This window comes from Amaranthus tricolor, chromosome 7, assembly GCF_026212465.1.
Source record: "Amaranthus tricolor cultivar Red isolate AtriRed21 chromosome 7, ASM2621246v1, whole genome shotgun sequence".
NCBI classification, from domain to species: domain Eukaryota; kingdom Viridiplantae; phylum Streptophyta; class Magnoliopsida; order Caryophyllales; family Amaranthaceae; genus Amaranthus; species Amaranthus tricolor.
The window spans coordinates 18436038-18445185 of NC_080053.1; the positions used below are offsets into that span (position 1 = coordinate 18436038).

The 9148-nt window shown below is 28.8% G+C and overlaps 1 long non-coding RNA gene across 2 annotated transcripts; it reads right to left on the bottom strand.

The window, feature by feature from the left end:
* Positions 1-6543: 6543 nt before the first annotated feature.
* On the bottom strand, positions 6544-8436 carry LOC130817901 (uncharacterized). 2 transcript variants are annotated; one of them, XR_009043890.1, is made up of 4 exons: positions 7630-8436; positions 7460-7546; positions 7314-7357; positions 6544-6926 (listed from the first exon to the last, which is right to left on the bottom strand). It is a non-coding gene; the product is annotated as an uncharacterized LOC130817901 (long non-coding RNA). The 2 variants fall into 2 exon arrangements; XR_009043891.1 differs by having other exon boundaries at positions 6544-6970.
* Between the last annotated feature and the right edge of the window lie 712 nt (positions 8437-9148).

Consider the following 9148-nt stretch of genomic DNA (forward strand, 5'->3'; position numbering starts at 1 on the left):
GGGTCTTTTTTTTGAAATTTTATGTTTACTTTTATGGCTGCTAAAATTTTAACACACTTTGTGTTTATGTTTATTTCATGGTTGATTTGTCGTTTTTTCGAAATTTCATGGTTGTTTTTGGTAGAATATATTGTTGTTTTTAACATACAATGTTGTTGTTTTTGGTATAATTTTGTAATTATTTTTTAATTTATGTGTGTCTGATACTCTTCATGGTAGGGGTATTGATATGAGAGGTGGATTTGATGGATTCGTGGATTGCATAGTTCTCACGGTGGTGGTAGTTGATCTACCAGTGGTTGTTATTACTAATTTTTTTGTTTAGGCATTGATTTTTGTATAAAAATTAATTTAAACAATAATGTTTGTAATACATATCTAATTTTTGGAATCTTATACAAATAAAAAAAGTATCAACAACAAATAAAGGGTAGATTATAACTTATGAAAGTTGGGGTTTGCTGAATGATATATAAGTAAAGGCATACCAGGTTGGTGTGCAAGTTTTATGTGCTTGTTAATAAATTATTAACTTAGAGTTTAGACACTTTGAGTATTGTATTTTTTCATATAATTTTAAAAAGAAAATAGAAAATTTGTATATTCACCAAAAAAGCGGACATGAAAATTTATGTATGGGTATTATTGCCGCTACCCGCCCGTTTAACTTAACAGGCGAGTCTTACACGTCCAAGTAATAAAAATTTCCAAAATTATTGTCTAAACTGCCTGTTTTTCAAAATAGATAGGTCGAGCTTAGCGAGTTACCCGATCATAACAACTCTAGTCTATTACCATAAAAATTGCGTCTTACTTTTACAAATCACCACATGTTGGACATGGTACGGTTTAGGCTAGCTCCATAATACAACTTGTAACTAGTTTCAGCCCAACATAAAATATAAATTTTTGTAGCTTTATATGTGTTGTGTGCAAGTGGTTTGTCGTGCAAGGTTTGTGAAAGAGAATAAAATAATACTCCCTCTATTTTTTTTCTTTTTATTTACTTTTTCATAATTTTCAATATGCAAATTTTAAACTTTAATATCTTTAAATACATATTATAAAAAATTCAAAAAAAATTCATAATAAAAAAGTATATATAAAGACAAATCTAACAAGATCTCACATGGGTATATTTTATCTTCTAAATATAATTAAAAATATTAAATTAATTTCTTTTTCCTTAAAATGAAATATTTCGAATGGAAAGAATATTAAAGAACGAAGCGAGTAAATAACAAAATGAACTTGGTAGTAGCATAGAATGTCTCGACACGTTGTTCTATAGATGGGCGTCGTGCCAAGGGGTTTACTTTGGCTTGACAACTTGCAACACGACACGGTATGTGGCTTGTCAAGCCCGCTCAGGCACAACTCATGGCAACGTTTCACCGCATTTTTTATAAACTTTTTGCAATAAGTTGAAACGCCATAAAGTGCCAAAATTTTATTGCTTTTGGTCATAGCTAAGATGAAGTGCCAAAATTCTTTTTAATTTTCCATTCTCTAACTTCCAATGAATTTCAAATAATAATTTTGACAACTTCAATTTTATTTTCAAATAATGAATAATTAACATACATTGTTCCGCAAATTTAAAAATTGGTTATATGAAATCGGGCGAACTATAATAAGCCCATTAAATGTATTTCTTACTTCACAAATTCTTGTATGATACGGTCTTAACGTGAGACATATCTCATATTTAAGTTAAATAGTTCAATAATAAAAACTTTTAACTTATGGATTTTTTATTTTAAGATCGTCTATAGTTTTTTAGGCTGAGAGTCTAGCCCATTGTAAAACATCATATATTGCTTTATCTCAATACATAAAAACTACATTCACATAAACAACCTAAGACCTAGGCATATGTGTGGGTTAACAAATTGTCATATCACGGAGAAAAGTGAGAACATAGAAAGAAGAAACGAGAATAAATTTAAAAAATTACTAATTTTTTATGTAATTTCCCCATTTTGAAAAATTTACTACATTATGGTTATTGGTATTAATTATCATTCAAGTTTATTTTATATATTGCGATTAATGTGTAAGAAAAATATAGTCAAGTAAGATCTTGTTTAGATCATGTAATCGCATATTAAATTTTATAATTTTTAAATATGTATATTGAATATATAAATGATCAATATAACACATTATATTGTATAAAATGTCAAATATAACAAATATAATAAAGCGGATATATTTTCCCATGCATTTATCTATTAAGTGCGTATTGCCAACTAATTATTGATGTAATTAATGTTAATTGGACGGTGAATAAAACTTACTAACTAATGGTCAATAATTCAAAATTTTAGGTGAAAACCCTAGAAGAATGGTCAAAGGTTGGGTCAACTTTGTTTTTATCTATAATGGCAAGCTTCTTTGTTCCTCCCAAATCCCAATAGGTTTAAGTTTTTGGGGGACATGATTACGATGAGATGACCAAGATTAATCATCAAAAAACTAGAATAGAAATGCCACATCAACATGTTTCAATAAGGATAAAATAAAATAGTATTGAAGATATAAATATTATATGTATTTATTATTCACTAATTACTTATTAAAAGTTAAAAATAAATTTAATTATTAATTAATAAATTTAAATTCTCATCTCATACAGGTTAACTACATGGTGAATAGATGTAACTAAGTTCAAAAGACTATATCGTTTACCCATATGAGGTGGCAAATATAAGACAAGTAATACATATACTCTTTTGATTTTTTTTTCTACTTATACACTTTTTACACAATTTTAAAGTAATTTTTAAGTCTTAATATGTTTAAATACGCATCATAAAATATAATAAAAATATATGATAAAATATTTCAAACAGCTATAAATAACACTTAAAATCAAACATGTTAATATCCTCTATGCAGGAAATTTGATCTATTTTCTTTTTATTCCTTTCAATCAAGTTTTCTCCATATTTGTTTTGATCATGACTTATACTTTGTCATTAGGTTTTAGTAATACTTTTAACTTTTAATCACATTCACATATGTCTTAGCTTTTACTTTCTCATAAAATATAAATTTTATCAATTACTTCTAGAAAGGACAAGAAGTCAACAACAGTCATAATATTTCCTTAAGATGGAAGTATTTTAAGTGCAAATGGTTGGGGTTGGAGGTTTCTGTACATGTGTATTGTGCATGTTCCTAATATCAATTTGTTGTTTTCCTCTTTTGCTAATGCCTCCAAATGGATTTGCTTATGATTTAGTAATATTTTTGAATAATTATGATAATCCAAATTTTAGGGTCAATTATATCAAGGAATATTATAGTTTGTGTTCAGTTTTTGTAGATTAATTGCTAAAGAAGGAAACATAAAATTAAAAATTTAAAACGTCAAAAATTTAAAGTTAAATTAAAAAATAAACTTACGATTTTTTTTTAATTTTTAATTTTTTTAACATTGAATTTTGTATTTATTTATTTTTTTAATGTTTTTTAATGCAAAATGACTTGTTGTATAGCTAAGAGATTATCTTGGTGTATTCTTACCGAATATCCCTATTATAGGAATTATTCATGCTTATTAAAAAATTTGGATTATTTTAGGAAGATTAGTAAAAATTAGAATTATTTTAAATAAATTTTTCAATATTTTTTCACTACATAAAACTGAATTCTTTATGCTAATTAGAATTCAAGATATCTTGTCCTGGTTTAGTGATTGTTATTTTAAGTTAAAGATCTTTAAAGTTTAATGTGGGCTTTATATGGATCGGAATTTGAAAACCAGATTTATAAAATATTATAAACCTATTTTATTACAATAAAAATTATATAATCCTTATCGATCAATTTATAATAATTAAATTATCATTTATAATTATTATATTGTATAAACGTTAATATTTTCATTGGTATCGTCATTTATAATAATTAAATATTCCATCAATTATCCCATTTACAAATGTGCATTTCCGAACCTTATCAATCCCTTTTATAACCCGTTTCTTGATCCATTTTCAACTCGACCCTTATAAAACCCTTTAAAAAACAGTCCGGATAAGAGCTCAAAATGGGATCCAATTCGTTGGATGAGTCGAGGTGACATCTTAATTCTTATGTAATAATGGGTCCGACTTAATCTTAAAACACATAATTTCTTTGATATATATACATTTCTATTATGTGTTTATGTATCTTTTTATAATTTTATTTTTGGAGTTTGTCCAACATTTTTATAGTTAAGGTATACATGATTGAATATAAATATTTAACGACATAAAAAAAGTCAGATTAATGAAATAAAAGTAAGTAAGAATTCATATGAATTAATTGAGATAGTTGTAAAAGAAGTAAAATAAAAGTAAACTAAAAAAACTAAATAAGAATAAAGAAAGATGATTTACTTTATTTGGAGGAAAAGTATTTCCCCACCTTTTCTTATGGTAATATTTATATCCAAATTAAGTAAACTAACGATTTTTTTCCTTTTTATTACTTTGCAACTAATTCTTTCATCTATCCAACAATTAAATTCTATTAATTTTTAATTTAACTACATTTATTTTTTTAATTTAAACTTTTATTCTCTCTTTAATTATTTACACTTAAACTAAACATGCCTTTAAAAATATTATTTGGTGGAGCTTTTGCTGCCACACCTAGTATTTACTACAATATATGTGATAAATTCAGGAGAACACATCCTATAGTTCTCGTTTCTCGTCGCAGAAATTTTGTTGAAACGAAAATTTTTATCCATGCATTAAAATTTTGCTGAAATAAACTATTTTTATAGATTTATGTAATTTTTCTTCTTGGGGAGAATAGTCCGGGTTTGGCCTTAAACTTTGCTCCCTTCGGTTATTTAATATTAACTAGTTGTGAGGCCGCGTGCTACGCACGCGGTCTCCCAAGTTACCCTATTGAATTTTTAAATGTTAGTGTATGCACTTTTATTAACAATAATACGAATAAAAATATTAGAATGTCAAATATGTGAAAAATACAAGGGTTGAAAATGTATAGGTAGTAGTAGACAACAATATTAAAATAAGGCATAAAAACGTATTGAAAGCTTTATATGTTCATCCATAAAGTGTAGCTAGATTGTTTAAGAAACCAACCAATTCAAATGTAATTGTAAATGCTATAATACTTTGTAAATTAGCTACTTGTTACCTTTGATCTAATAGCATTTAACATTTATAGATTAATGTTTTCATTAATAAGTAGGCGTGTTTACGTTGTTGTAGTTTGTATTGGATGTATGATGACATAAATTTTATGTTAGATGAAGTTTTTGTGAGAAAAAAACACATTATTAGTAGTGCAGATTGCAAAATAATGTATTGTAGAATTATTATTAATAAATACATCCTTCTATTCACCTTAGGAGTCCCATTTGACTTTTTACAGATTTTAAGAAGAGTCAAAAGTGGGACCCTAAGGGTAGGAAAGAGAGTGATATTATGGGTTTTTTAATGTAAGCGAGGAAAATTAGTATGGGTAACGGAGGGTATAATTGAAAATAAGATAAAGGTACTAAGAGCATAAAAGCCAAAAACCCATACTAAAAATAAAAATAGAACAATTAAAGTGACTTCATCATAAAAGAAAATGGGACATATAAGCTGAATAAGAGGAAGTATTAAAGTTGTGATTTTGAAAAGCTTATATCTGGAAATAGATATTTAGTATGGTGAAATATGGCTGTCGCATTGTTGCAAGTTAACAATTTTTGTATCTCTTAAAAGAAAAGAAATAATATGATACTCAATATAAACTTAGTAGCATAAAGCACGCAGTTTCACAATAATAATAACATTTAATTTGACAACAGTGATACAAGCTAAGAATAACAAGACAACACATGCTTATCTATAGAGGGATCCTTCAAATTCAAATCATAATATTTATAATCCAAATTGAACCGAATTGAATTTTAAAATACTAATCTAAATTGAACCAATTAGACCGAATTGCACTGATTGGTATATTTTTCACCGAAAATCAAATTTGCATGTATTGTTTCAAACTTATTCTTTTTAAAGCTCCTAAATGGATATTAATAATCTTAGGGTTTTTAATTTGAACAAGTAAAAACTTTTAACAAAAATCTTAAAAATAAGGGCAAAAATTCAAATGGAAGATATAATTCGTTTTTTTGGTTTTGTTGGACCCTAGACCAAGTCCAAACCAAACACCGAATTATAATTAAAATTCAGTCCAAACAAAAATAAATTTAAAATATAATTAAACCAAATTACTTATTCGATTTGGCTTAGTTCGGTGTTCGATTTTTCACCAAATTACTTACACCCCTACCTATGTATCACTTAAAAGAAAAGAAATAATGAACAATCAATGGTTATAATCAAAAGGAGTTGGAAAATTAAGCGAAATTTATCAGTGAAAAGAGCCCTAAAATTTTTTGAAAAAGAAGATCCAAAAATAAAGAATTAGCATTGTTTGAGGAAAATATGAAGAAATATAGTGATTTGTGAGCAATGACATTTGAGTAAAATTCGAAAAATCTAGAGAAATTGAAGTTGAGTCAATTTTTATTTAATTTTATTTTTGTAAATTGAAAACTATACAATGGACACAGTACATCTGAAGTAGCAATACGAATTATCTCAAATTAGTATGCAGCCTTTACTGGATTTTGAGTTCTAATAGAAAAACGTGGAGACTGCACACTTATCCGAATAAACAGATCGAGTCCAGTATCTATGGCTTCTGGGGGATTCAATCTCCATTACTTGCTTTCTCCTCAACAACTGGGCTCTGTATCTCTACATTTTGCTTGAAACCATAAGATTTTTGAAATTTACCTGTGTGATGTATCTGCTAATGAACTGCTGTTGCTGTGTAGAATGCAAGCCAACAACAACATTCGGGCAGCAGAAGTGCTGTTCAGATCAACCAGCAACATTGAAAACCTACCAGAAAATTCCATATGCAAGTCGAGTTATTGCCATCAATTCTGAAAGAACAAACATTATAAGCAACGGATATGGATTGACACGGCTAAAACAGGCATTACATAAGCAAATAACAAGATATAAAGTCAAGAGATCTGTTAAGGAGGACATTATCACAATGCCTGCTGGCTTAAAAGAGTATCAAAACAATTACAACATCAGGAAGAATAATTTCCAAAGCAATAATAGAGGCTCCAAAGGGCAAATTTCTACAGAAGAAGCTAGAGTACCCTCATTTTCAAGTATTGACAATGTAGTCCATGCGACCAATCATCAAACAATTGATGTCTCTATCACCTAATAACATTACACAGCACTCCGATCAAAAAAGCTTGTAAAACTTACATTTCAGTGGCTTCATCAGGACTTTCACCACCTCTTGAAAGCTTCTGAGAGGAAGATGAACCAGCACAAATCAGAAATTTCTAATTATTTCAACCAAAAAAAATTGAGAATTTACCCCACAAACCAATCAGATCCATAGACATTACCTCATCAGGCACGGGATCTTCTAGGATCTGTTTCCACTTCTGCCTCTCGAGCTTGAGAAACTCCACATCACTGTCAGTATAAACAACCTACAAGCAAAAGAAATTAACTACTCAGAACAGTTTAAAACAACTTAACAAAAATAATGTGGGTGCAATTGACTTTCAATCACCTTATGCTTTCCGGTAGAATGATCAAAGTGTTCAATAGCCCCTTCATAAAACCTGCAAATCCCCAAATGAAGAAAATAAAGTATATAGATAATTCAGTAGCTACAGGATGAACTTGCCAACAATCATCATGAAATCTCATGAAAAAAAAATACTAATATTGCTGAAAATATACAAGTTTCAATAAAGACAAACAGTGAAACAAACCTCCCCAGATGAATGAAGCATGTACCTGGGCATTTTATTTTAGGCAATCAAGCATTGATCCATTGTGGAAATGGTATAATAAAACGATCAATTGTCGAACAAAGTAGATGAGACAAAGGGGTATGGTTTGGCAAGACTAGATGCAGAAAGTATAAAATTAAAGCTAATCAAAATTGAGCTGAACAGGAAACCAACAGACTTGAACATGAAGCAACACACACCTGATTCAACAGGCATAAATATACCTGCTCATCATGAGCTAAACCAGGTATAAGTGTATGGCCTAACCCATAAAGACCCCACAACCAACCAGACCAAGCTGACAACTCTATGCTAAAGGGAAGATAACAAGAACTGCAGGTTCATTAGGTTAAATTTGTACAACACTTCCCTTCAGAACTTCTTTTCTATCAGAGACTGGGATAATACAAGCAGTAGTGGCAGAAAAACACCAAGCTGGAAGTTTAAACTATATACTTCATATGCCTAGTGCCAAGTACTAAATATACAGGCATGCTAAACATAGGTACAACTCTACAAGTACAATATCCAAATAATAGGTGTGCCAAAATGCAAATGATAGCAGTTCAAAAAGAAACCAGATCATGTTGGTAGTACAATATCCGAAAAGGCTACCTTTTTAACCCTCAATTGAATCAAGCCCTCAATTGAACCATCATCAGATAACTCGATAAAAATCAAGCGCAACCTTTTTAACCCATCAACAATATCCGAAAAGGCTACGAACACATCCAAGAACAATAAACTAATCACAATTAAGTAATTAGAATTCTTCCACTAAAACTATATTAGGTTCTCATCATCACATTGACCCATATTTATCATTAACAAACCTTTCTTAACAACTCTTAAATCTCCATATTCATTAATCTAATGTCAATCCACAAGATCTATTTAATTCAATATGAACAAGCATACCCCCACTAATTCTTGAAATCACGCATCACTTTTCATAAGGCTACAAGATCATGATGAGCAATAATAATAAGCAATGTAATGAAAATATGAAATAAAAGAAAATCATTAACAATGAGATTGCTTTGTCACTACAATACAGAGTTGGAAATCACAAGCAATCAATACTATAAAAAGTCAAAATGAATAATCAAAAATCAAGTATACGAACACGCAATATGCAAGCACATCTCAAAAGTTGTTCTAAGACTACATAGAAGTATATGATTAATCCAATTTTACATACTACAACATAATCAAATCTTAACATAGCAAATCAATATATCTATCAATGAATGACAATTAAAATATTCAGATTTGTGCGTGAACTGCTTTCCA